Consider the following 26519-nt stretch of genomic DNA (forward strand, 5'->3'; position numbering starts at 1 on the left):
TCTGGACTTGGTTATTAATACTTAGATTTATGTGAAGAAAATATTCAATCATAGAAAAGAAATCAGTTAGGGGAAAGAGAATCAGGAGGGGAAAACTGGGAGATAATGATAGAGCAGGATGCACTGTTCAAAAGGAAATGTACTCATTACCTGACTTACGTAACTATAACCCCTCCTCTGTACATCACCTTTACAATATTTTTTTAAAATAATAAATAGAAAAAATTGAATCATCTTTTGATTAAACATACTAAAACTCAGTGATGTCCAACTCAAGCTGAAACATAATCTATGACTGTTTATGACACAGAATAGAATTATAAAATTATAGTACACTAACAGAAATATTGCCATGCATGTTCTAACATTCTAGGAAAAAAATATTCATTAGGAAAAGGTACACACAGCATCAGCATACCATAGGGAACAAATACCTTTAAAAAAAAAAAAAAACTATATCACTGGAGCTCACACCTGTAACTACTCAGGAGGCTGAGAGGAGAAGGCTCAAAGTTCAAAGCCAGCCTTTGCAAAGTTCCCGAGACTCAATCTTAATCAATAAAAAGTGAGCACTATGATATAAACCTACCCTCTCAGCTATGCAGCAAATAGGAAGACATGTAAATAGTTAAGCCTGGGGAAAAGTGAGGCCTTATCTTAAAAACAGCAAATAGCAAAAAGAGGCCCAAGTGGTAGAATACCTGCCATAAAAGCTCAGGGGCCTGAGTTCAAACCCTAGTTCTGCCAAAAGAAAAACAATGGCATTACTGCTTTCACATACGAAGAGATTGAGTTCGGGACAGAGGCTGCTTGAGCTACTGGACACTGGTGTGTATTCTGCTTACACTTCAGTGTGAGTGAAAAGATTACCACATTTGGCCAAAGTGATATCTGACAGCGGGACCACAGAGAACCATCCAAAATACATTCAGTCAAATATGGACTTGCACGGAGGCACCTATCCACTAACACAGATCTGGGAAATTCAAGTGTTTGAACTAAAATAATCAACGGCACCAGAGAGCAGCCAGAGGAAGCTGCTGACCCCAAGGCCCTCAGTCTATGCCTAAGACAACTTCATAGCCAACTGGAAACAGAGCCATAGTCTTTCTGATTTTCTTTTCCAGAAAGCATTGCCAGAAGACCACAGAAGTGCTAAGTATTTCCCACATCTTCTGCAACACATTAATCCCAACTCACACACGTGAGGGCCCGTCAATCTTAAGTTAATGGCGATATGAACTGAGACGTGAGGTGCCAAAGCACCTCATGTTCTATACAGTTGCTCCCATCAGACTAAGAGCTAAGCCACCAAAGGCTGACTTGGGTGCTGAGCCCAGAACTCTCTGGGCCATTTCAAAGTGGTTTCCCAGCCACTGACATGATTCGAAGAAGCCTCAGACAAAACGCCTCAGAGAACACAGAAAACACATCCATCCCGTCATAAATTCACCTATTCTTCTGAGTGGCATGAAGACACAGTAACATTTGTAGATTCAGTCTTCTAGAGCAAGTAAAACATAGCAATACTGGAATTGTGACGTGCCGTTGACGTGTAAGGGAGTCAGGATCTGTGTGACCCCATGGGACCTAAGCGGGGCTTCCTCACATGCCAGCACCTGGAGCCGAAGTGCCCACATTCAGAGACTGGTCCTTTGTAGGTTCCAAACTTCCGTAACAATCCAAGTTTCATACGGGTGCTCGGGATGGCAGATGAAAGGTGGGGTAGCTGTCAGCAGCCACAAACTGCCCCCATCTGCCCAGGCTGAGAGGAAACCACACTGTCGTCTCTTTTCGTATTTATGTTTTTAATTTGCATATCGTAATTGTACAATTTGTTTAAAGTCTTTTGCAGAAAATTCCCAATTGGAGAACAGGGCAATGTCAGATCCTTCTAAATCTTCTAAACTGATAAAAACTTAACAGAATAAGAGGTGCAAGCACGTTTAGTAGTTCACGGGAACTGTTAAAACTATTAATAGTTCATCAAAGAATGTCTTGTTCTTCTAAGGCATAATAAAATTGAAAGAGGTGCTTTCCTTTAGAGATATCCCCTGACCCTTAAAATGGGGCATGCTCTGTATTTTGTAGCAAACCATTTCTCTCGCTACAATCTCGTGAAAGTCCCTCATGACTTTTTTTTTTTAATATAAACATGTTGAGTCATTAAACCTGAGGTTTCACACTTGCCCATGGACCAGTCTCACAAGCTGTCTTCAAATTCTCCAGTTCTTGGTTGGAGCCATCATTTTATTTCTTTGACTTGTCCCATAGGCCTGACAGAGCTGAGCACAGCCCAAGGACTGGCAGAGAGGGTCCTGGATGCTTGCAATGGATCCAGGCTCTACCTCCCCACCTCGCAGCTTTGTAGGCACATGAGGGTCTCGCCACCCCCATATCTTATTTAGGGAAGATGGAGAAAAGTTACCCAGACTACAGATCACAGACTTTTTTTTCTTTTTGGTGGGGGAGGAATATATTGCTATTTTTTTATTATCTTTAAGTCGTTGTTTGTACCAAAGGGGTTTCAATACGTCAGCTTATGAGTAATGTCACCCTTCCTACCGTTCTCCCCCATCTCTCCCAGCCCCAGCCATCCCTTCAACTTACCTGGTTCCATTCTCACATATGTACATTGAATATTACGACCACATTCACCCACCCTTCCACTCTCCATTCATTTCCCCCCACCCTTGGCCTCCAGCCCTCCCAACAACACCAGCTCCAGCTTCCTGGTGTTCATTTTGCTACAATGTAAGTTGGTTGTTGGAAGGAGTTACATTAAAAATCCTCCTTTCTTTAGTTGATAAGTCTGTGTGTGTGTGTGTGTGTGTGTGTGTGTGTGTGTGTGTGTGTGTGTGACTCTAGGTGTTTGCATGTTTATAGTTTAGATCCAACCTCTACATAGGAGAGAAAATATGTACCCTTATGTTTTGTTTTGTATTGACTAAAATGTTTTCATTGACACAAATATGAACGGAGATGTCGTGGGTCATTCCAACTACTGCCTATTATTTTCTTGAGCAATGTAATGACTATCATACTGACCTCATCCGGTTGGTGGACTTTAAATGTCAATCTCTGTAAAGCTTGGAAGGCTGCCTACTTGGCATATACTAAGTACCAGGCAAGCCAGTGTTCAACAGACTGAAAGATTTCATTTTGTAATAAAATTATAATTAGACAAGATTGTAAGCTGCTGTGGGGCTGTTGTAAAAAATAAATTTTGTCTAATTTCATCTTCCCTGTAATGGTGGTTTTCTGTTAACAATTTAGAATCCATCTAATATACTGGTTTAGCAGTATGCCTTAGTACACTCCTGCTACTATAACAAAAATACCTTAGATTGAAATAGTTTTTAAATAATTCATTTCTCACCACTGTCTAAGATCAGAGAGAAAAGGGAAGTTGGACACTCCAGGTCATAAATGACCAACTCTTGGCTCAGGACTTGGGTATTTCCCCAAAGACCTCTCTTCAACACTGTCACATTGGGAATTAAATTCCAAAATATAAGCTCTAGAGGAACACAAATATACATTCAAAGCATACAAGGGGGTCATTTGAAAATTGACTCTCTATGAACAACTTCCACAACAGAACTATTAAACAATGAAAAGAAAAAGAAAAAGCAAACTCCTTCACACTACTGGAAAAACATTTCAACTGGAAGAGTTATCAGTGAATTCGCAGATTGGGGCAGGCAGGGAGTGGGGGGAGAAAAACAAATCCCAAACTGGGAGAGGTTTTACTTCACCAATTCAAGTTTGCATTTTCGGCTAGAAAAAGACTTTATCCTAGGCAAACATGTCATGAACACCAGAATTCATCACTGAACCCTGAGCATAGTCAGCCTCGTGTCTCAAGGCCCTGAATTTAGTGACCTCTGGCCCGGCTTACCATGGAGAACAAGAGGACTTCTCACATACACCATCCATTCTTTCGGAAAGAGCAAAAGGCAGTGATAATCAGTCAAGTACGGGTTGATTATTCAGGAAGGAAGAGTTGTATGGCTTTCTTCTCCAGCTCACTTGCTCACTATCTCATCTGAACCTAGCTAAGCCAGCTTCTTCTGTGGCTAAAATGAACAATTTTATGAGGAATGAAAATCAATTTTTTCCTACCCACTTATCAGCAAGCTGGGAAGTCCTCGTAGGAGAGGAAAGATACTGCAGGTTGACAGAGAACAAAGAAAATTCAACAGAAGATAGATGTTGAATGTCTGATCTTCAAAAAATAAATGTGCATATTCTTGGGAAGTTAGGAAACCATATTTAAATATAATTCACAGTGAGTTACACTTTAAAAAGTTATATAACTTAGGTCTCACAATGAACATTTATCAGCGGTTATGAACAACTCACGGTGCCAGAAAAGAGGATAATAAACTAAAAGGAAAAGATGGCAGCAGAAGAAGAGGAAAGAATGGAGAGGAGACAGAACATTAAAGGTTTCTCCACACGGTCCCAGAGCATGACATGAAGCCCGGCTAGCATGTAACTACATGCTGCATCACATAAACAGCAAATTATTTCCAAGATAAACACTGGTAGGTGTTAGTTGCAAGGGAGAATCGGGAGGCTCACGCTTCTTTGAAGTTTTACTTAGGCTAAATAAAAACTCCAATAGCCGGCTATGTAGATGGAGTCGGTTGAAAATAGTGACCACACTCACCCACGAAAGATACCTAAGCAAAAACCACTCCAAGCCTGGGGGAGTTTGAGGAACAAGCTCAGTGCTGCTCTGAAAAAGGAGAGCAGATGACAATCAGGAAAAGAAAGAAGGCCCTGGTCAGCAGATGGGTTGGTGTCACTAACAAAAATGCTCCAAATCACAAGGCACATATGATGCTTCTGACAGGAATGTCACAAGTCAGAAAGTATGTCAATTGTGTTCGTGGACACAGATCAATTGATTAGATGCATGTACAATAAGAACATGACCCATAAAAGAGAAAAAAACAAGAATCCTTCCAAAAAGTCTTTATTTAATTAAAAAAAAAAAAAAAACAGCCTCTCCCACACTCATTGTGGGCTTTGCAGCACCAAACTATAAGCCCTCTCTTCACAATGTCAGATCTGGGGACAGCCACGTCAGAAGTTCAGGTTAGGGACACTGAAATGACCCCTTGCAGAGGCCTCCAGCAGGAACACCAGCAAGCGTAGCCCGAGGCTAAGGCAGTTCGCCTTTTTCAAGTGAGAAACCACCCAAGTTACAGACCCACTGTTTTAATTCAGAAAAAAACATTCCAGATGAGCAAGGAGAGTTCTTTGGGGCCCTAAATGGACAGGCTTATCGGTTTTCTTTACTACACCACCATGAATTCTTGGTTGTTTACTGCAATGTGGGCTGGAAGATTCCATTATACAGAAACATCCGAGCTTTTGAGAATTCCAGGGGCATTAGCAGTAACAGAAGCAGACTTTTCTGGTATGCAGAACTGAGATTTATTTACATCAAGACAGCCTATTAAGAATTTTTTTTTAAGATGTGGCTGGGCATGGTGACTCATACTTCTAAGCCTAAAGAAGCGGAGATCAAGAGGATAGAAGATAGAGACCAACCCCAGCAAAGGAGTTTACAAGGCCCCATCAAAACCAAATAAAAAAAAAAAAAGAAAGAAAGAAAATAACTGGGCAGAGTGGCATACATCTGTTATTCCAGCTATATGGAAAACATAAATAAGAAGTTGGCAGTCTAGACTGGCCAAGGAATAAATGCAAGACTCTGTCAAAATACCTAAAGGAAAGGGGATCTGGGTTATACTTTAAGTGGTAGAGCATCGACCTGGCAAATGGGAGACACACAATTCAGACCTCTGTACCATGAAAAAAAAGTCAGAGTTTTCTTAAGATATTGATCTAATTTTAAAAAGGTGTTACCATATTTGAACTATTTGTCAAATGTCAGGATCTTGATATAAGCCATTCGTATTAGGAAAATATTTGCTTTACTTTTTTCAAAATATCATAAAACAAAACCTCCAGGGTTTTCTCTCTGGATAGACATACTCAACATTTGAACAAAGTGATTAAAATTATCATTTATCATCAGAAAACTGACGATGAATGATTTAGCCAAGATTCTTTTACAAAGATGAAAGAAACACGGATTTAAGTACATGTAATAATACATCACTTTGGCTTTTCTTCTAATGAGGTAAAATAGTCTCAAAGTTTAATGCATTGATTCACATTAAGGAAAAGCACTGCATGAAGTTCTAGAAAAACAAAAATCAAGGAGACAGGATTTCAGACATCCAGAGTGCAGGGAATGCAAATCAAGACTAGAAGATGAAGGAGAAGAACTAGAACAATGACAAGAGATGGGTTACTAACTTCATTCCAGGTTTGTTGGGATACCAAGAGAGAGATGATGGTCCAGGCCCCTCCTAAGCTATTTGCGGTTCAGGAATAAGGGCAAAAGTGACATTTCACACCTGTGTAGATAGATGGGAAAATATAATTTCTGTGGAAAACGTTAAGGGGAAACTGATCTGATGTCAGTGTTATCATGGCAAGCCCGCTAGCTCAGGAAGCAACTCTAGGATTCACATTTACAAGCCACATTTTACTGAAATAGAACAATTTCTTTCCTTGTCTTTGAAGAAACAACACCTTCCTTCATTGTTTACCCCCCCCCACACACACACATACATGCAATTTCAGAATTACTTTCAAGAGCCCCAATTTGTCTTCCTGGTGATTCTATCTTTCCCTAGAACAAAGGACCAACACCATGTACTCCTTTGACTCAAGACAACTTCCCTATCCTAAGAATATACAGCATCCTGCAAACCACTGCAAGATTTCCTAACAATTTTTTCAGACAGCAGCCCCAGCAGCTCTTCCTGTTCCCCCAGCCAAGCAGTCAGAGGAGAGTGCCACCTGGGTCACTTCTCCAAGACCAATGGCCACTGGACAACATCGCAGGTAAAAAGCATATTCTTACCAAGTGCTGACAACCAATGCTTGGAAGGCTTTTTCTTCCATTTCTAATCCCCAAGTACTTGGGTTTGGATGGAAACTTCAAGCATTTAAATGTCTCTCCTAGCTAATGATTAAAACCACTGAACGAAGTGTAACTGATTCTGAATTCTCCACAACTTAAATCTCACATGACTTAATCAGTGAAAAAGATCTACAGACTATAGGAAAAAGGATACGACAAAGCTCATGACTGACACAAGAAGTTAACTTCAATGGAGATCTGCAAGTTAATACAGGAAGTGAACTTCATGACGATCTTCAGGTTAGTGTCTTTTTCTCACAAATCTACCAACCAGTACTTATCTCACTGTAATTACTGGTTTCTGAAGTAGCCTTCAGTGACTGCAAGATACTCAAAAAAATATAATAAACTCTTGTGTCTCCCAAATCCACCAACAACTAAATATCAATTTTGCAATATGTCAATGTGATTTGTTTTTTTCCCAAGACACATTTAATAGAAGGGAAAATTCTTAGGTCAAGTGTTCATTCCTGTGCCGAAAACCAAGCTTTCGATTTTCACTTAGTGGACTTTGGAGCCATATGAATCTCCGTTTAAAAGCTTAGACTTAGAAATATGTTTACAAATGCCTCTGATCTTTCCATTAAAAATTCATTCATCACCAAAGGTTTTGACTAGATAAAATGATTTTTTTTTAATTTATGGCTTCAAATGCTTGCCTGTACATCATACTCACACAACCCATTAATATTAGATTGAAAAGCAAAAATATAAAGAATCTTCACACATAAAATTCATGGCTACAAACAGCAGAAGCTAAAAGCCTTTCTAAAGTGTTCCCTGGAGGTGGAAGAGAGTAGATCTCAACATCAACACACCAGTTACACCTTGGGATTCCTTCAAACCATGGCAACTTTTCTAATTGTATGGTACAGTTTTAAAACCAAAATAGTTTCACCACCATCACTACCTGTCACTTGGAGACTCATTTGGGTCATAAATGGCTGCTCAGTCATTAACACAGGTCATCCCAGCTAATTATATATGTAATATAAGATAGATAAATAGATAGATAGATAGATAGATAGATAGATAGATAGATAGATAGATAGATAGATAGATAGATAGATAGGTAGATAGATAGATAGGTAGATAGATAGATAGATAGATGCATGTGATCTACACCAAGAGTCAGGCTTCAGAGAAACACATGGAGCTCAGTATGTGAGAAATCAGCAGGAAATATGGCAAGTTAAAGACTCTAGGTAGTGCTTAAATAGTAATTGTGAAAAGCTATTTCTTGTTACCTCTATCTCTTTTTTATTTTTTTGATCAGTTGTGGAGCTTGAACATGGGGCCCAGGTGCTGTCCCTGAGCTCTTATCCTCAAGGCTAGTGCTCTCCCACTTTGAACCACTGGCTTTTTTTTTTGGTGTTTAATTGGAGATAAGAGTCTCCTGGACTTTCCTGCTCAGGCTAGCTTCAAATCTCAATCCTCGAGTCTTAGCCTCCTGAGTAATTAGGACAACAGGTGTGAGGGACTAGCACCCCGCCTCTATCTACCTTTGTACTCTATTATTCCTTCTCCACTTCAATTTCAAAGTGACCCTGTAGCTAAGATGACCAGTGATGGCGCAGGTTTCCCAAGGCTGCTTTTTCAGATTTACCAGAACACTCCTAGAGATACTGAGGCAGAGCGCGGAGCAGGATGAGGTAATAAAGCAGTCTCAAAAAAGGAGGAGCCACTGGCTAATTCATGATCAGCATTCATCGAAAATGACAGTTATAAGGCAAGGTGTTGATTTAACAGTTTAGTAATGTAGATGGAACAAGAATGTCTTATACTCCACTTAGCTCTCATACGCAGACAATAAAGACCCTCCGATCACCTCCACTACAACTGCCATTTTAATACATACAGAAAGAATGGTATTAAAAATGAAAATGTTGCAAATAAAGCATCAAAGTCTACAAATGTTTCAGAATGAGTAGACTGCTGGAACCATACATTGTTTTCCTAACCACAAAAACCAACTTTGTAACATATGTGTGACAGGCACCAGTGACTGAGGCCTATAATCCAACCCACAAGGGAGCATTCACATGGAGAGGATCACAGTTCCAGGCCACCCAGACAAATAGCTCAGGAGACCTCACCTCAACCACTAACTGAAGGCAGTCCAGAGCACCTGTCATCCTACCTAGTGAGAGGATCATGGTTGCTAGCGAGGCTGGCAAAAACTGTTCACAAAACACCATCAACAAAAAACGCTAGGCTCAGTAGCATGCACCTGTGACCTCAACCACAGTAAAAAACCATAAATTGGAAGATTATAGTCCAAACCAATTCAGAAAAAAAAACTAGAGACTATATCTCGAAAATTGCCACAATAGAAGGTGCTAGGGAGACAACTCAAGCAGTAGAGCAGCTGCCTAAGAAGCGTAAGGCGCTGAGTTCAAACACTAATATCACACAAAAAAAACCTTCAAATGCTTTAATAAGAATTCAAACAATAGTAATTATGTTAATAAAACTGACTTCATAAGAATTCTCAGGATAAAAAATTAAGGTTAATGATAATTATAAATAAGACACTGAAAAATAAAAGTTCTTACCTCTCAGTAGATGAATGGATCAAGAAAATGTGGTATATATACACAATGGAATTCTATGCCTCCATCAGAAAGAATGACATTGCCCCATTTGTTAGGAAATGGAAAGATTTGGGAAAATTATATTAAGTGAAGTAAGCCAGGCCAAAGAAATATAGGTCCCATGGTTTCTCTTATTTGCAATAACTAGTGTATGTCTGAGTCAAGCAGAAAAGGTCAGATAAGGTGATGTTAGGGAAATGAACCCTAAGATATGTATTCAAGTGTTTGTTCTTTCATGAGATTGTTTCTAACACATTTATAAGATTATTTCTTTGTTGCTTTGTATGTCCCTCCTCCATGGTAAAACCCCTGCTTTCACTATATTTGATGTTGGTATAATTTGTGGATGGGAAGGGCAAAAACAAATCATTTAACTAGGAATACAGGTGGGCCCATTGCAACAATGAGATGTACAAGTCGTTATGTCGAAAATGAACTTTACAACTTTGGTGGGGGGGAGGGGGGAGGAGGATTGTGTGGGGGTGCAGGGGGAGGATAGGAAGGGATGGGAAGGGGAAATAAAGGAATAGGCTACAATGCTTGATAAGAAATGTACTCATTATCTTGCCCATGTAATTGTAACCCCTCTGTACAGTATTTTCACAATAAAAATTTTTAAAATAAAAAAATAAATGTTATTAGCTAGTACACCAAATCCAAGAGAAGGGGAATGAAGTACAAATGCTGCTATTGTTTGCTGAAGGTCATTACAAGCTGGCTCTTGGGTATGAATGTACAACCTATGACAACATTCTTTTTGGTGTTAGTGGTGGTGGTCATGGGGCTTGAACTCTGGGCCTGGCACTGTCCCCGAGCTCTTCAGCTCAAGGCAAGCGCTCTACCACTTGAGTCACAGCACCACTTCCGGTTTTCTGGTGGTTAATTGGAGATAAAAGCCTCACAGGACTTTCCTGCCCAGGCTGGCTTTGAACTGTGATCCTCAGATCTCAGCCTCGTGAGTAGCTAGGATTACAGGTGTGAGCCCCCAGCACCCGGCTTAGGACCACATTCTTATTCTATGTCCTGATGTCCCCTGGTCATCAAACACACCTTTCCATGCATTCAGCCCTTTTCCTGACTGTGGAGTTATTGCTGTCAAAAAATGACATCCAAAGGTGATGGAAGCAAGATCCTTCACACTCAGTGTTTAAAGTAGTCATGGCGCAGAATCAGGACTCAATTCACCATTTCTTTCCTGGTTTTAGAGCCCACTGATGTGTGACAATTTCAAATCATGACCTCAGCTCAGGACCTCTTGCTTCTAGCTGCACAAAGGCTGTTGGCAAAGTGTGTGAAGTTGTTCGATAATGACTGGCCCAGAATAGACCAATGACTTTGAAAAACAGACAACTAAAATCTCTCCCAGCTTTCGTTTATTGTGGCTTACTCTTATCTCCAATGAACCACCAGAAAACCAGAAGTGTAACTATGGCTCAAAAGTGGTAGAGCACTAGCTCTGAGCAAAAAGAACTCAAGGACAGTGCCCAGGCCATTCAAGCCCCAGGACTGACCCACCGCCCTCCCCCCCCCCCAAAAAAAAGAAAAGAAAGGAAAGAAATATTACTTGTTGCCCCACAATTAAGTCACGATTCTATTCTTTGAGACTCTACTTTGGGAGAAAGTTCAGCTGTGGGAGCCATCAGCACTAATTACTTATAATATCTCAGGGCTTTAGGACAATTACTACTGAGGTTACTGCCTGGAAACAGAACAATTATACTAATTGGCGTTCATCAGCTATTCATCTTCATAGTAAGCACTACTGATGAGGTGAAATTTAGTGTCCAAAAATGGATGTCATCTCAGCTGAAAGGCAACTTGCAGAAGGCATGAACATGATCTGCACAGAACAAACACAGCCTACTTGGGTTGTATCAGAAATGGTTATGGGACATTGCTATGGGTCCATAAAACTGCACATCCCCGGCTCCTTATTGCTTTTATATAAAGGAGTGGGGACATAGCATAGTCACATTTGTTTTGCTGAGTTTGATGACAAAAACACCCAGAGATATGAAGTACAGGGAATTCTTTGAGAAAATGTTAGTTAAGCTAAGCCCTTCATGAGGAAAACAGCTTTGTCAGATAGAAAAAAGACAGTCCCTGAAGAAAAAACAGTGGTGGGAGTTTTGACCTTGAGAAGACCTTGAACAGCCAATACATGGAGACCACCAAGGGTGGAAAGTAGGCAAAAGAGAAAACCATATTGATATGCAAAGCCTTGTAGATGAGTGCAGGGGTTTGAGTTTCATTCCAGGTATAATAGAGTTATGGAGGAGAGTCGAGGCTGGGAAAATGCCATCTGGGATACAGAACGTTATTAGGGGAGTGACTCAGGAGAACGCTTCCAACTGGACTTACTGTGACTTGGAGTGGAGAGAAATAGGACAATGTGAACAATAACAGCTTTGGTACCCAGGATGGGACTTAAAGGATATAACCCAAGCATGCCACCTCTCTGGCCTGGATGAAAGAGGTTATACCAAAACACATGCTTCAAGAGGACCGCCGATGATGGTTGAAAATAGATGTTGCATAGCGAGTTAAAATTCATTCACATCACGTGGCTTATACAGCAGGTAACTCACTAGGAGACATCTTTATAAAAGATAGTAACGAATATCAACTTTCAATTGTTTTTGGAGCAATTATTTCTCTGGCATAGTACAAGTAAATTGCTCTATGCAACTTCTCTGTAGATGAATGAGGCCATATTTGAATTGCTCTAGTTAATATAACATCATGGAAAGAGGAAAAGAATTGAATTACTTGAGGAAGAAATCTCCAAAGTTGTAAACTGCTTTGAGAGAGAGAGAGAGAAAGAGAGAGAGAAAGAACAGTGTTATAGGCATGTCCACATCCACACTTGTCAGGAAATTCCCTCAAAAGAATCCTTTCCATATCACCACTCATTTTGTTGTTCAGAAAAGCCCCCAAATCCATTCTGCTTGGTTTGTGCAGTGATTGGGGTGATGTGACCGCTACACTTCCCCTTTTAGGGAGCCGTGTAAACTAAATATTCCATCAAAACCCAGCCACTCTCCCTGCACCTGCTTTGCTATAGACCCTGTCTTTCACTGTCTTCTACTGACCATTATCAAAGACCCATTGTCAAACCACAAAATGTGTCCCTTCAGAAGAGCCTGTCTGATGAATCTCTATCAGTAAACAGCGAGGAAGATAATGTTTCAACTGATTGATCAACACTTCTACCTCGAGTGACAAGGGCTCATGACAACTATGCGCCAAAGAACTTGCAAGGTATTTCCCCAGTATAATATCCTTCTAATTTAGAACACGACGCTTTTCTATCTTAAGACTGCCACCTTTCTCCCTCCATTCAGCCACTCATACTAGTTGGGTGAGATGAGTACAGAGAATGACACGTACACACATGTACTTTGCCAGCCTTGGTACAATGGAGTCAAAGAAACTTGACCCTGAATCCCACACCAGGCTCTACTTTCTCCAGTGATGAGTCTGTGGGAAATGGAACCCTTGCGCTTGCTTCCTGTGACTCCTGAGGACCCAATCAAGGTTCAGAAGTTGCTGATTCCTCCTCTACTCCCTCCAAATGCTCTTTCCTACCAACCCTCCTTCCTAATGAGACAGGAATTATTACAGGTTGAATTATTACATCCTATTAAAATCCATGTGCTGAAACTCTAACCCATTGTGACTGTGTCCTTTAAAGACATGACTGACTTAACACTATGGTTGTTAAACACTAACTCCACCTGACTGACACCCTTAGAAGAGACTGGGACACAAAGGAGCGTGTACAACTCAGAAATCCACACAAGGATGCAAAGAGAAGATGGTCCTGCGCAAGACACGGAGAGAAGAGGAGTCAGGAGAAACCATGAGAAATTAAACTTGTTTAGGCCTCCAGTCTACAACATTTTATTATGGAAATCCAAGCATACCGAGCCAAAAATACCACATTGGTGTGCTGGCCATGTCTACTGGTGTACACACAGCCATTCTCCTGCCCCTCCTCCTAGGGCTCCTCTCTGCCCACTCCAGACACTATGTTGGGAGAGTGGGGGTTGGGGGGGTGAATGGTGAGGCGGGGAAACCAGAAGTCACTGACTGCTGACTGAACACTGATAGTTTTGCTTCGTGTATTGTACTTACCAGAAACCTAGCCCACATGAGGGGAATCCGGAGGGGAATCCTGACTACCAGCAGAAAGGAAGGACTTTGGCCTCTTCCCAGCAGGAAGATGGCTGCACAACTCCCTGCTCACACTTCCCTCATGTGTAACCATTTCCTCCTTTTTGGAAAGATTTTTTTACCCACATTGCTCATTAACGAGAATTGCTGCTGCTCTCAAACGGCTAGACTGTGCAATTCACTGGGAAGGGAGGTCAAGTGCATACTGTCCCTGGGGAACACTAGTATTCTAAAACACTTGTTCTATCTGTCGGGTATTTCCTCTACCAGGTAGGCTATACAAACTATACAAACATGTCGGGATTTGTTAATTTGCCATGTGTGTATGCTGCTAATATTAACAGCTATTTTAAAAACTCCAAGGACATTTTTTTGTTTTTTATTTTTTGTTTTTTTGGGTCCGGTTGTGGGGCCTGAACTCTGGGCCTGGGCGCTGTCCCTCAGCTCTTCAGCTCAAGGCTAGCGCCCTACCAATTGAGCCACAGCGCAACTTCCGGCTTTTTTCTTTTTGCTTATATGGTGCTGAGGAATCAAACCCAGGGCCTCGTGCATGCAAGGCAAGCGCTCTACCACTGAGCCACCTTCCCAGCCCCTCTAAGGACATTTTTTAAGATATACCCTCCCCCTTCTCATCCTCTGCCGACAGGAAGCACACCCAACTCAAGACTGACTTCAGATTCTTCCACTCCCCTTAGAAGGCAAATTTGGCCTTTTTTTGTAGTGGTGCATCATTCTGGACATTCTTGTCCTTTATCTGGGATTCTGGACAAGCTGAGATCATATAGAAATGACAAAGGATCCTCTTTGGGGAGTGCATCTAGCCAAGGGGGAATTCAAGGCCAGAATGTAATAAACGAAATTGTAGCTCCTGACCTAGAGGATGCCTACACTAACAATCCCACCTCTATCCCGCACCTCCTTCTCCCCTTAACATATCTACATGTGTTGCTGTACACCAAGATATGGTTAGAGCATATGTTAACAGTATTAAAGTTTGAGGTATAACAAAAGTGAAATGAAGTCTAGATCAAGTTTAAAAAAAATAGCTTCTTTAAGTAAAGACTAATTAACATGGATTTGGAGGGACCTGGGAAGATAAGAAACATGTTATCTTGGCATCCAGTTCTTCACTGAATTTTTTTTTTGTAATTCTTCTGCTTTCAGAGATGTAGTGAGTTAAACCTATTGTTGAGAAATGGATGCCTTTTCTATTAAGAATCCATCCCATTTAAAACTAGAGATTCTTACCTTCATGAAATCATTTACTAGCCTTCCATGGTGCAGTTACTTGTCTGCACTGTGGTCCCATCCCCACCCACTGAGGACTTTAGAGCCGGTGAAATCAAAGCCAGGCACTTTGGGTGGCAAAACTAAGACCAGTTAGAGCAGAAAGGCAGAGGTGAATGGAGTGAGCTATTCCTGTTTTGTTTTTCTGCTTTTATTTCTTCTGCCAACCTTTCTAGGAGACTTTCCATGGTGCTGGATGAAGAGAAACAGTTAATGTTCAGCTGCAAGTCAGAAAAAGAAACACAAACCTGGGAAGCCATTGTTTCTATATGTCTTAACCTTCAGGTGAGCACTGGTATAAACATTTGTAACTATTTGTGCAAAAATCAAACAAAATTTCTAAAGTCCAGTTGGGTAAACCCTGGGAAACCAGAGCTTGAGAACTCAACAAAAGATCACCAGGGCTACAGAAGAAACCCCAGTGCTACATTAAACCTCCTGTCAACATGATGTCATTCCAGGATACCTTATTTGACCACAGTAAATATCCAAATGGTTACCCAACCTCAATACAGTTTTTCCATGAATTGTAGAACAGAGGTGGTAATGGGAGCCATCTCAGATCTGCCCATATGTAAATCACCTACTTCTCTTTCTCTTTTCTGTAATCATCTTTAATAAGCCCAAAACAAATATAGAAGACAAATGCTATGTTCCCTACTGAAACAATTGCAAACATCTGTTAAGGTCAAAGAGCACAAAGATTTCCACAGCCCCTACAGTTTCCAAGGTAAGTTCGGAGAAGCCTGAGCTAGCAGGCTTCAGCCAAAACCCAACAATTCAAGAATGCTTTCCTCTCTGTACACTTAAGAAATAATAACGTTGGCACCTTACAGAGATGGCTACTATGGCTTTCCTTTGTGATACATTTCTTTCCCTGAATAGATCTCATGACTATTTAACTTGACTCTTACATGAGTCTGTGTGGTAATGGTATTTTTGAATAGATAATCAAGGGGAAAGGAATGTGAGTCTTTTCAAAGTCGGTCTGCCAAGAAATCTGGGAGATTTGTACTTCATCAAGTTCAACCTGAAGCTTTTCTTGTACATCTATTTCCTTATCAACGTGAGAGGTTTTCAGTTGGGTCTATCTTAGAAATATATTCAATTTAAAATATGTGTAAGTATGATTAAAAGCTTCATATAAACTGTAAAATTATTTACTTGGTTCAAGTTGCTCAAAAAAATCAATTCCTCAAAGTTCTACATATTTAAACTTCTAAATGTATGGTTTAACATGCAAAGTTTAAGTCTCATCTAAAACTACACTTACCGCGGTTTACCCAAGTCTGAAGAAACATCAACAGTTTTATCTTGCTATTATTTATTTCAAACATTCCAATTTGAAACTCAATAACTGTTTTAGGAAATTAAGATCCATGTTTTAAATTAAATTAAAATTAAAACCCGTATTTTAATTTATAAATGACTGTCAATATATGGTAACTGACAATTCTATAAAGAAAATAAGGTTAAATCTCTTGTTTTATGTAGCTCCCAAACCATTAATCCAGAACACACTGTCTTTAGTAACAGGCATAAATCTCTTTCCATCTATTGCCTGTCCACAGTTGTTCACACACTAGGTTTTCCAGAAGGTTCTTGAGCATTTCTCAAGCAGGATGGGTGACTGCTACACTCATTCTACAACACCAAACTAGTATAAAACCAACTGGCTTTCTTTCCAAGCATGTACCTTTCAGCCTGTACCACTATTCATTTCAGGAGGAAAACAGAGGTCTGTACTATGAAGAAGGTTATTCATGCCACGTCCTCTGGAATAAGAGGAAAATCACATGCAGGTAATGTCAGGAGCAGAAGTAGGTGAACTAAGGGAGAGATGACAAATGGATAAGGCAGAGGCAGGAAGTAACAGGAAAGTTGTCCAAGGGGACAGGTATGAAGCCATGAAAAGAAGATCCCCTCTGAGGGAGACAAGGAGAGAGATCTAAGATCAGGGGAATGGCTTTTCAGGAAAATGTAACAGGGTAAAAAAAAATAGTAAAAATGATTTTTAAGTTGCAGAAAGTGAGTACATATTTGACTCAATTTAACATTTGAACTCTCCCCTTTTCTCCTCCCTCCCTCCCTCCCTCACCCACCCCCTCTGAGCATGACAGATGGCAGAAAAGACACTTTATTAGGAATTAACCTGCGTTTCCCCTCAGCGGCTAACTAATCAGCTCATGAGACCCTGTGCAAGCCAGGAACTTCTCTATGGCCCTTTTGAGTTACAAACTAAGTGCGTTAGCCCTGAGTCTTCAAATCTTCTGTTCTGATAATGTAAGAATTTATAAGGGGTTGTCCAAGACAGGGACACAAGAGGTTGCTCTTAATGTACTTTAATGAACTATGTGAATTTTTTGTTTCTTGTGTATGTTCCTCATCCACAGTATAACTCGTTTTCACTGTATTTGATTCCACTGCCCTGCATCGTGAATATGCACTTCACTTTTCTAATTTGGGGAGGGGAAGGGAAAAAACAAAATGCTTAAATAGGGATACAGGTTGACCCATTGTAACAATGAGATATACAAGATGTACAGTATTTTTACAATAAAAACCGTAAAAAAAAAAAAGAAGAATTTTTAAGGGGCTGACCTTAAGATAGTGGTTAAAAACAGCCCTGGCTCTCTGTAAGTCAACCCTACATGAAAGAAAAAAAAATGAGTTAACAAATTTAGGTCTTGGTTTATTGTTCATTAGGCAATCCTAATTGCCCGTCTAGAAATAGGTATAATAGTATGTGATTCCTATATCCAAAGCAGAATTACAGGTGAAGTTGTTTGGGATATCACACACCAATGAAGTATGAAGGGAAGGGAACGGAAAGAGTCAATCAAACTCACCTTCACTGACACACCTTAGTAACAGTAACCATCATCATCATCATCATCATCATCATCATCATCATCATCAATCATCTCATCAAGACAATTAGCCCATGTCCACTGTGACCCAAAAGCACCTCTGATCTATAAAGTTTACTATATTTATTGCTTGAGTATTTACATTGTGCACTGGGTGCTTCAATGACGAACTAGGTGTCACTCTCTCTAAATGAATACTGAAGGTGTGAAGGTGTTGTAGTGTTACTTAATCTTCATGACTCCATATTACCTAAGCTAAGACTTACAGAAAAACAAGTTGTAAGTCCTATTTCTTTTAGTTTTGGGATCTTAGGTACAGTTAAGTCTTCATTTCCTACTTGTTGACAGGTAAAATACAACTTGCCATTTTTGAAAGGATTAAAAGTTAAGCAGAGTATGCCATCCTGTAATAGGTGACAAATGTCCAATTCTATCCCTTAACACTGCCAACTTTTTAGTATTTGTATTGTATTTAAATAGTTGTATGAAGGATTTACCACTTAACAAAGCAATTTATGAATACAGTACATCTCGACCAATGTCTCCTGCTTTCAATGGTCTCACTACCCCTCCCAGCTCACCCCTTGCCAATTAAAAAAAAAAGCAAAGAGGCTTTTATAAACTATGACATTTAAAGCCTCTGTCTTGGCATTCAACATGGCAGATAAAATATAATTTCCTTCCTGAGCTCAAAGGATTCCAAAACCTACTTTAAAAATAATTTTTAAAACTTAAAATTCTAATGATTTTCATCTTCACTCAACAGCAAAAGCAAGGGTCCAAAAGAAGAAGTCATTTGGACACATTCCTGAACTGAGTGCATGTGTGCTAAGACCATTTCCAGAAGTGAGCCACCTCAAAGGTCTGAAATTCCAATGAACCTCATTTTTGTATTTTAGAAGCCTTGAGCCTAGTGTCTCCAAGGCCACCACTGGTTTCTCAAAAGGTGACACTGCCTTTACATTCCTGCACAATACAAGCTTCAGTTTTACTTCACATAGGAAGTGAAATGGGTACACTACTCTGTGTGTATGTGTAAGCTAGATTCTCACTACATAGCACATGGTGAATTTTAATTATTTCTTGGCTTATCAGCCTTCATACTAATGACTGAGAGATTTCTTCAAATGTTAGAGCATTATGATCCTGAACCATCAAATCTACGTATTTTGGAAGTCTGAATTATGTCTGTACCTTAAGTCATACAACTCACCAAGATGACTTCAGTTCTCAATCTACCAAAACAGAGAACCTGGGAGGGTCTTTAAAGTTCCAAGGACTTTCTGATTAATCTTTATTATTATTTGCATTTCAAACACTACTATTTGACTATCAAGTATGAGACTGGATTATCCTCCTACCCAATGGACTTCTGAAACAGCACAAGTGCCCAGTGTACTTAAGGTATCATAGCTACCCCTGAAGACAACTTCTGTGTTCTACCAACTTCTGCCCAAGGCACCAGGGACCTGTTATGCAATATGACCTCTTTGAAACAAGCATGAGAGTAACTACAAGAAAAAACAAAGAAAGGAATGGGGAATTGGTGCACCATTTTGCAGTGAATGTGAGCTAAAAAGATGACAGGGTTTGTAGGAGGTATTGTCTTAAATGCTTGACAATTTCACTTAAATCCTTACACTAACCCTGTGTTACAACCCCTCCTTGAAAGACAATACTGTTGCACAGAGAAAGTAAATGACTTCCGAAAGTTCACACAGCCAGGAAATGACTGAGGCAAGACACTAACCTGGCTTCAAAGTCCAACCCCCAATCACACTTAGCCCTAAAAACCATGCTTCCCTTCATGAAGCACAACTGCTAATACACACACACACACACACACACACACACACACACACACACATACACACTTCAAAGAAAAAATGATAAACATGCAAATAAAACTCAATTCTTCCTCCTTTACCCAGAAAATATAAAACTGTGAAAAGTAAAAGTTCAGCCAGGTGCTGGTGGCTCACACCTATAATCCTAGTTAGTTGGGAGGCTGAGATCTGAGGATCGTGATTCAAAGCCAACTTGGGCAGGAAAATCCCTGAGATTTTAACTCCAATTAACTACCAAAAAAGTGGAAAGTGGAACAATGGCTCAAGTGGTAGACAGCCAGCCTTGAGCAATAGAAGTTCAGGGACAGAATGCAGATCCAGAGTTCAAGCACCAGGACTGGCGCGCACGCGCACGCACACACACACACACACACACACACACAGAGTAAAAGTTTTTATAGAAATATCTTAAGTGATAAGGAGAAAGAAAACATTGTGTATAGGTCTGGCATTCCTCCCAAACACCATTTCCCTAGATTACCCTCAAGTGTTTCCTTATGCCCTGGACCCCTGCTGGGCTTGCAGATGGTTTCCATCGCTAAATCTCCAAAGCTTTCAGGAATGTGTTCCTAGACTTCACTCACTCCCACTGGCCTTGGGGAGGCAAAAAAAAAAAAAGAAACCTCTGCTTTTTCTGTTTCCCTAGGTTCACATTTAAATCCTTAAGAGTGCAAAAGAAAGAAAACATACCCTCTGTCTCCCATTTCATCCCATTTATAACTTCCAGTGGGAAAAAGAGAATCAGACTGCTTTAATCAGAGACTGTTTTCTAGGCTGGTATCGCCTCCAAATTAAAATTTAACTACATCCCAGTGAGAATTTGCCTGTGTAGTTGTCTTTACTCCTGAGCAGGCTCACCAGATAATTCTCTCACATGACAATTGTCTAGATGGCCGTCTTTCCAGCTGTGGAAGGAGGGAGTGACATGCAACAAAAGTCTCCTCTGCACAACTGGGTGCTGCAGTTTGGCGACTAACCCTCCATTTTCTCAAAAGAACCGAAGAGCCACCTCCTGAATTACATAAGCATCCTTGGGAAATTCATGGAGGGTGGCCAGCCTGACAGCACACAAGCTATTGCTGGGCAAAATTCCACACAATGCCTTACAGAAATTCAGATGGATGGATATATAGATGGGTGGATGCATGGATCAAGGATGGATGGATGGATGGATGACAAATAGGCAGACAGGCAGATAGACAGACAGACAGAGAGATAGATAGATAGATAAGATAGATAAATTGGGATGGATGGATGGATACAGAAGTTAGAAAGTGTGATATTTGGGCATCATTCACATTGAGATACCCTATTTCTGACTGAATACTCCTGAAGTCCTCAGGTCTTCAATAATCAGCCTGCAACAAAAGTATATTAGTTAGTGACATCAATTATATTGAATGGAGCCCTGAAGTACCAACAATGATAGTTATTCAGACGCAGGTGCCCTGTATAACCTAAAAACAGAAAGTACTATCCCACTGTGATCACTAGGCAAGGTTTGATGTCATGTGTCCGTGTATCTATGTGTATAGGTGCTATATGTGTATATACACTCAAATACATATAGACCCACACACATGCCCCTAAGTTGCTTTTTAAAATAGTGTCTTCCCATGAGGCCCTGGGAACCTCCCCAAAATACATCTCTCTCAAACATACAAAATGTATTCATCTTTTAAAGAATCCTGACTGTCTTCGACCTCATAGCTTTTTCAAGAAGTAAAGGCATGTTCTCTGGATTATCTAGCACCTTAAGAGATAGACTAAATTGGAAAGGAGTTTAAACGGTTGAGAAATCTTGATAAAATGACAACGGTCTGCGTGCATCAGGCCTAGAGTATGTTCACGCTGACCATATACACAGTCTTTTCCCTCAGCAGTCACCTGACTTCTGATTCACCAACTAAAATGTCTTAGGAAGGTAAGGAAGGTGTGAAGGGAGTAGGGAAAAATCATTTGAGAAAAGTAAAGGCCTGAGAAAAGCCTGGAATTTCTTTCTGTTTGTTGCTTTTTAACAACTCACTAGTCCTTTTGGACATTTTGAAAACAGAATTTTACAAGAAGTCATGAAAGTAAGACAGAAACATTTTACAAATACATATATTTGTCTGCATTGTTTATTCCATCATTTAGATATTGTGGGGTTTTGATGCCTGTAAATGAGTATCTTAGCCTCCAGAATTCTTATTTCTGGAGTATACTGGGAGAAACTGGAGGTGAGCATGTCAGTAGACTAGCTAGGCCTTCCCTTTTAGCACACCGACTATTTCCCAAAGACAAATATGAAACCACCATAAGTTAATATTGTATACCAACCAGTTTAGTATCATATCATCAACAAGATTTTACAGTATAGATAAATATACAGACATCTATGTCTATGTATATATATGTGTATATATGTGTATATCTATAAATATATATGCACACATATACATATATACCCACACACATGCCCCCTAAGTTGCTTTTTAAAATGGTTCTAGATATTGCTTTTTTTTTTTAAAACCAAACTACCATAAAGAACACAAGACATCCATTTTCTAGGACCAGATCTTCCCAGAAGATTTTTCTCTGGTACATATTCCATTTACTTTACCCATGGAAGGAAAATGGCTAGAAATTGTTCTTAATGCAAAATTTTAAAAATAAAAAAGCTAGAGACCAACATATGGAATATTAAATCAGGTTAAGTCCAGTAAGATTACAAACAGCCCTCCAAGAACAGGGAACCTAAATGCCTAGGGCGTTCACACTGAGCACTGAATCTGGGTGATGGAGAGAATAGAGAGGCTTCTCTAGCAGACACTACAATGGAAGGTTGGGCCTTCCATTGTGAAAGAAGGAATGCCATGATCTGCACAATCAATCTTGGTGCATTTTATGCAGACTCAGATGGTGTCCTTTCTCCACCTGCTAGGGATTGGCAAGAACGCTGGCTAAAGCAATAAGGTAAGAGACAATCATTTTTAAATGAATTTCAAAGTTCTTGTCTGTTTAAAAACCTGTAACACACTGAATTCAGGACAATGACATATACATAATACATATTTATATATGTATATTATTAATTTTGGTCTCTATTCCAACATATCCCTTCCCCCAAGACACTATCTTTGTAAGTATAGATAGCCCTCTAAGTCATACACAAAATTCTAAGGCACAGAAAAGGAAAATGGTTACCACCTAGAAGGTAGCCCAGAAAGCATCCTGGCAATCTGATATATTCAACATGGGCAGTATCAAGTTTTTATTAATAAGGACAAAAGAGATGGCTTCCACTTGCTGCCACGTGCTGTTCCCTCAGACTGCTGAGAATCCTTCAGCACAAAGTCCTTTTACATATAACCTGCCATTTATGAAGGAAGCACCACATTTAGCTCCGCCTTGATATAGCCAATAAGTCCCCTTTTGGATGGTAGAACCAAACTAGTACCCAAAGAAATCAAAAAAGCAAATCTGAAAAACACATTATTTGATAGATAAAAATCAGCCAACCAGGGAATATGGAAAAAAAAAAAAAAACGTGGGGAGAGTGGGAGGATTGTGAGCTTAAAACTTCACACCAACAACCCTAGCTGCCTTCTTCGTCTGCATGGGTCTGGGGTCTGGGGTCTAAGAATCTTCACAGAACAATAAGGTGGGAATCAAGAGAACCCCTGAAAGGATTAGAACGCTGACAGGGTAACCATTTTCTCTAGCTGGCTCTACTGTAGGCCATCTTGTTCCTACAAATGCCAAGATGTCTTCATCTATGCCAGGTGGTGCCAACACCCATCACTGGTTTGAGACCCATGTCCCCTTGGTCAAATGACCCGCAACAAAGAACCTGTCAGGCAAAGGGTTCCGCGATGCAAATGAGGAAAGCAAAGCCCCCTCCCTCCCTCCCGGTGCAGCAGTGGTTAAGGGGGGGGAGAACAATGGGGTGGGGGTGGGGGGATAATAGCAGCGTCCGTTTAAAAATATTTAATCTACAATTTTCCCTGGCAAAAGGATGAGGTTTGGGGGGGGGGGGGGCGGGGGGTTGGAAGGAGGATTCTTAGTAAATAGGAAAAATCAGAACGGTGATGCTAGCCCTGGCGGGTGGGGGAGCGGGTGGGGGGGGGGCGGGTAGCTGTCATCCGTGTCCACGTCTGTTACCAGGAGCACCTTTAGGGCGAACGCCTTTGTTCGGCGGGTGGGTGGTGTAGAAGATGCAGAGATCAGATGGGACTGACTGCCCGGCCCTCCACACCCTGTTCTCTGGCGCATGCGCGAGGCCAAGACAAAGGAATAGGTAATTACAGTCCCGATTCATTCATTTTGCCCGCAGTCCTGGAGTTCTTGTTCGCCCGGGCTGTACGGAGTGGGGTATCCACTCACCCCTCCTAGCAGAAGCCCACCTCGATGCCACGGGGAGCGGGTGGCCTTGGAGACCGAGGTGCGCGTGTGTCACCCCTGCGCCGGGCGTTAACGCGTCCATGTGCGCCGTGCCGGTGTCCGCGCCCTGACCACTCCCGGAGCCGAGGCTGCGCCCCGAGCTCGCTCCCAGGCGGAAACGTCTCGGGGGGGGGGGGGGGGGAGGAGAAGAGGATGCAGGGGGGGAAGAGATCTGGACCGAGCCAGGCGTTCGATGAATATTCATGAATAGCCTGTGTGCTCGGCGGCGGCAGCGCATTGTGCGCGCGCCCTCGGACCCGGGGCTCTCGACATCTTATTTATTGTTTATTGATTATTGGGGGGGGGGGGGTGGAACGGGCCAGGAACCCCAGTCCGCTTTCAGGGTTGGCGCCATAGGCAAAGGCGGCTGAACTCCCCCTAACACACACACCCCCTCCAAACCCTGTGCCCGCCCCCCTCCCACCCTACCCACACCGCTGGACTGCGCCCCGGCAGGGCCGCGCTGTCACACCCGCGCTCAGCCCCCCGCCCACCCCCCACCCCACTCCGCCCCACCCCCAAGCTGGGGCGGCCCCGGCCGAGCGCGGGGAGGGGGGCCACAGGCTAGACGGAAAGCCGCCCGCCCGGGCTGCCCTGGGAACCTCGCGTTCCAAGGCTACCCCCAAAATCCCGATCGCCTAGCCCCGCGGGTCAAGGAAATCCATCTGCCAAACCCGCTAAGTCCTTCCCTCGCCCTGCGGGTCGAACCCCCGCCCCCCGCTTCCCGGTTTCCCCCCTCGCCTCACCCCCTTCCCCCGCCCCCACCCTCCATCTTTGAACGCTGCGCCCCGACTCTCACCCAGCGCCTTCTTCCCGGTGGCGATCGCTCGAGGGAGAGAAAAGCGCGGCTCAGCCCACAAAACCCGCACCGCTGGGGCTCCGGGGGCTTCCCGGAGTCCGCGGCCCGCCTTTCCCGCGGTCCCCAACCTTCCCTCCCAGACACGGATCCCCAGCCCTGCCCTCCCCCGCCGCCTCCCCACCCCACGGGTGATCGAAGCCGCCCGCCTCGGGGCGACCCCCCGCCCGGACCCCCCAAAGCAAGCGCCACCGAGCCCTCGCCGGGGGGAGGGGGCAGCTGGACTCCGTCTAATCCCGGGAGAGAATCCGGGGGTGGGGCGGAGGCTCCGGGGACCCCGGCTCCCGGGGGCTCCGGGGATGGGGCGGAGGCTTCGGGGGGCCTCGGGGCTGCCGGCGCGCGTCCTTACCGGCTCTGGGTGCCGGTGCCGCCCCTGGGTGCGCTCAGTGCCGCCGAGGGGCCCGGGTCGCTGGCGTGGTCCGGCCCGGTGCCTGGCCGCGGGCGGAGGCGCTCTCCCGGCTCGACGGCGGAGCCCGGAGCGAGGAGGAGCTGGAGCGCTGCCGCCGCCGCCGTCGCCGCTGCCGCTACTGCCGCCGCCGCCGCCGCTGCAGCCTCTGCATTTCTCGGGCTCGCGCCCCCCCTCCCCTTCCCGCCCGCGCCCTCCCCCTGCGCGCCCGCCCGCCCCGCCCCGCCCCGCCCCGCCCCGCGCAGACCCCGCCCCGCGCGCCGCCCGCCCAGCCCCCGGCCCCCCCCCCACGCCCGGCGAGCCGAGAGCCCCCCCACTCCGGTGCGGACTCCCCCGTCCCCCGTCCCCTCCCCGCCCCTCCCCTCCAGCCGGGCACCTGGCCTCCCCTCGGGGGTCGGCACAGCCCCCCCCACCGCCCCGCCCGCAGGGGCTGACAGTGGACTCTGGGCGGGTCCCCCTTCCTCCCCCCCCCCCTTCCTTCCTTCTCTCCCCCTCCCCTCTTTTTCCCTCCTCTTCCTCCCTTCCTCTCACGGTCTCGTTCCAGTATTTGGAAGGAGAGAATAAGAACGGCGGGGCTCCCTCCACGCCCCAGGGACTGGGGAAGGGGTCCCAGCCCAGAACGCTCTCTTGGGCCCCCCAGGCCGCCGGGTCTCGGCATCGGGCCGGCGGGCAGAACTTGGGGTGCCCCGGTGGCGCCCCTCAGGGCCGACCTCGACGGGGTGTAGGGTGGCCCCGAGGTCTGGCGCGCCTGGACCGGCGGCTCCGCGGACGGGGCGCGCAGCTGGGGCGGCGCCCGCGCGCCCCCCGCGCCCCCCGCGCGGCCTCGGCACCGCCGGCCTGGGCCAGCCCCGGACGCCGCCGTTTGGGGAAGCGCGACGGCCCGCCGGGTCCAGCGGGAGGGCGGCGGCGGCGCCCCTCCGAGGACGCCCGGGGACCGGGAGACCACCGAAGGCGCCCCGGCAACGGCCGCCGGGGGCTGCGCCCGTCTCAGGGCCGACGGTCCGGCTGCGGCCGGCGGCGTCGGGTCCCCGGGCTCCCGCGCAGCGCCG

General features: G+C 43.7%; 1 protein-coding gene across 1 annotated transcript in view; it reads right to left on the reverse strand.

Annotated features, from left to right (window-relative positions):
• Positions 1–25608, reverse strand: part of Basp1 (brain abundant membrane attached signal protein 1) — a 49985-nt gene extending 24377 nt beyond the window's left edge. Inside the window, exon 1 of the mRNA XM_042695191.1 lies at positions 25414–25608. The gene's annotated coding sequence lies outside the window, so the exon portion shown is untranslated. The remainder of the gene's footprint in view (positions 1–25413) is intronic.
• Positions 25609–26519: the final 911 nt, after the last annotated feature.

The sequence above is a fragment of the Dipodomys spectabilis genome, unplaced genomic scaffold (assembly GCF_019054845.1).
Source record: "Dipodomys spectabilis isolate Male_0828 unplaced genomic scaffold, ASM1905484v1 ptg000179l, whole genome shotgun sequence".
Classification (NCBI taxonomy): Eukaryota; Metazoa; Chordata; class Mammalia; order Rodentia; family Heteromyidae; genus Dipodomys; species Dipodomys spectabilis.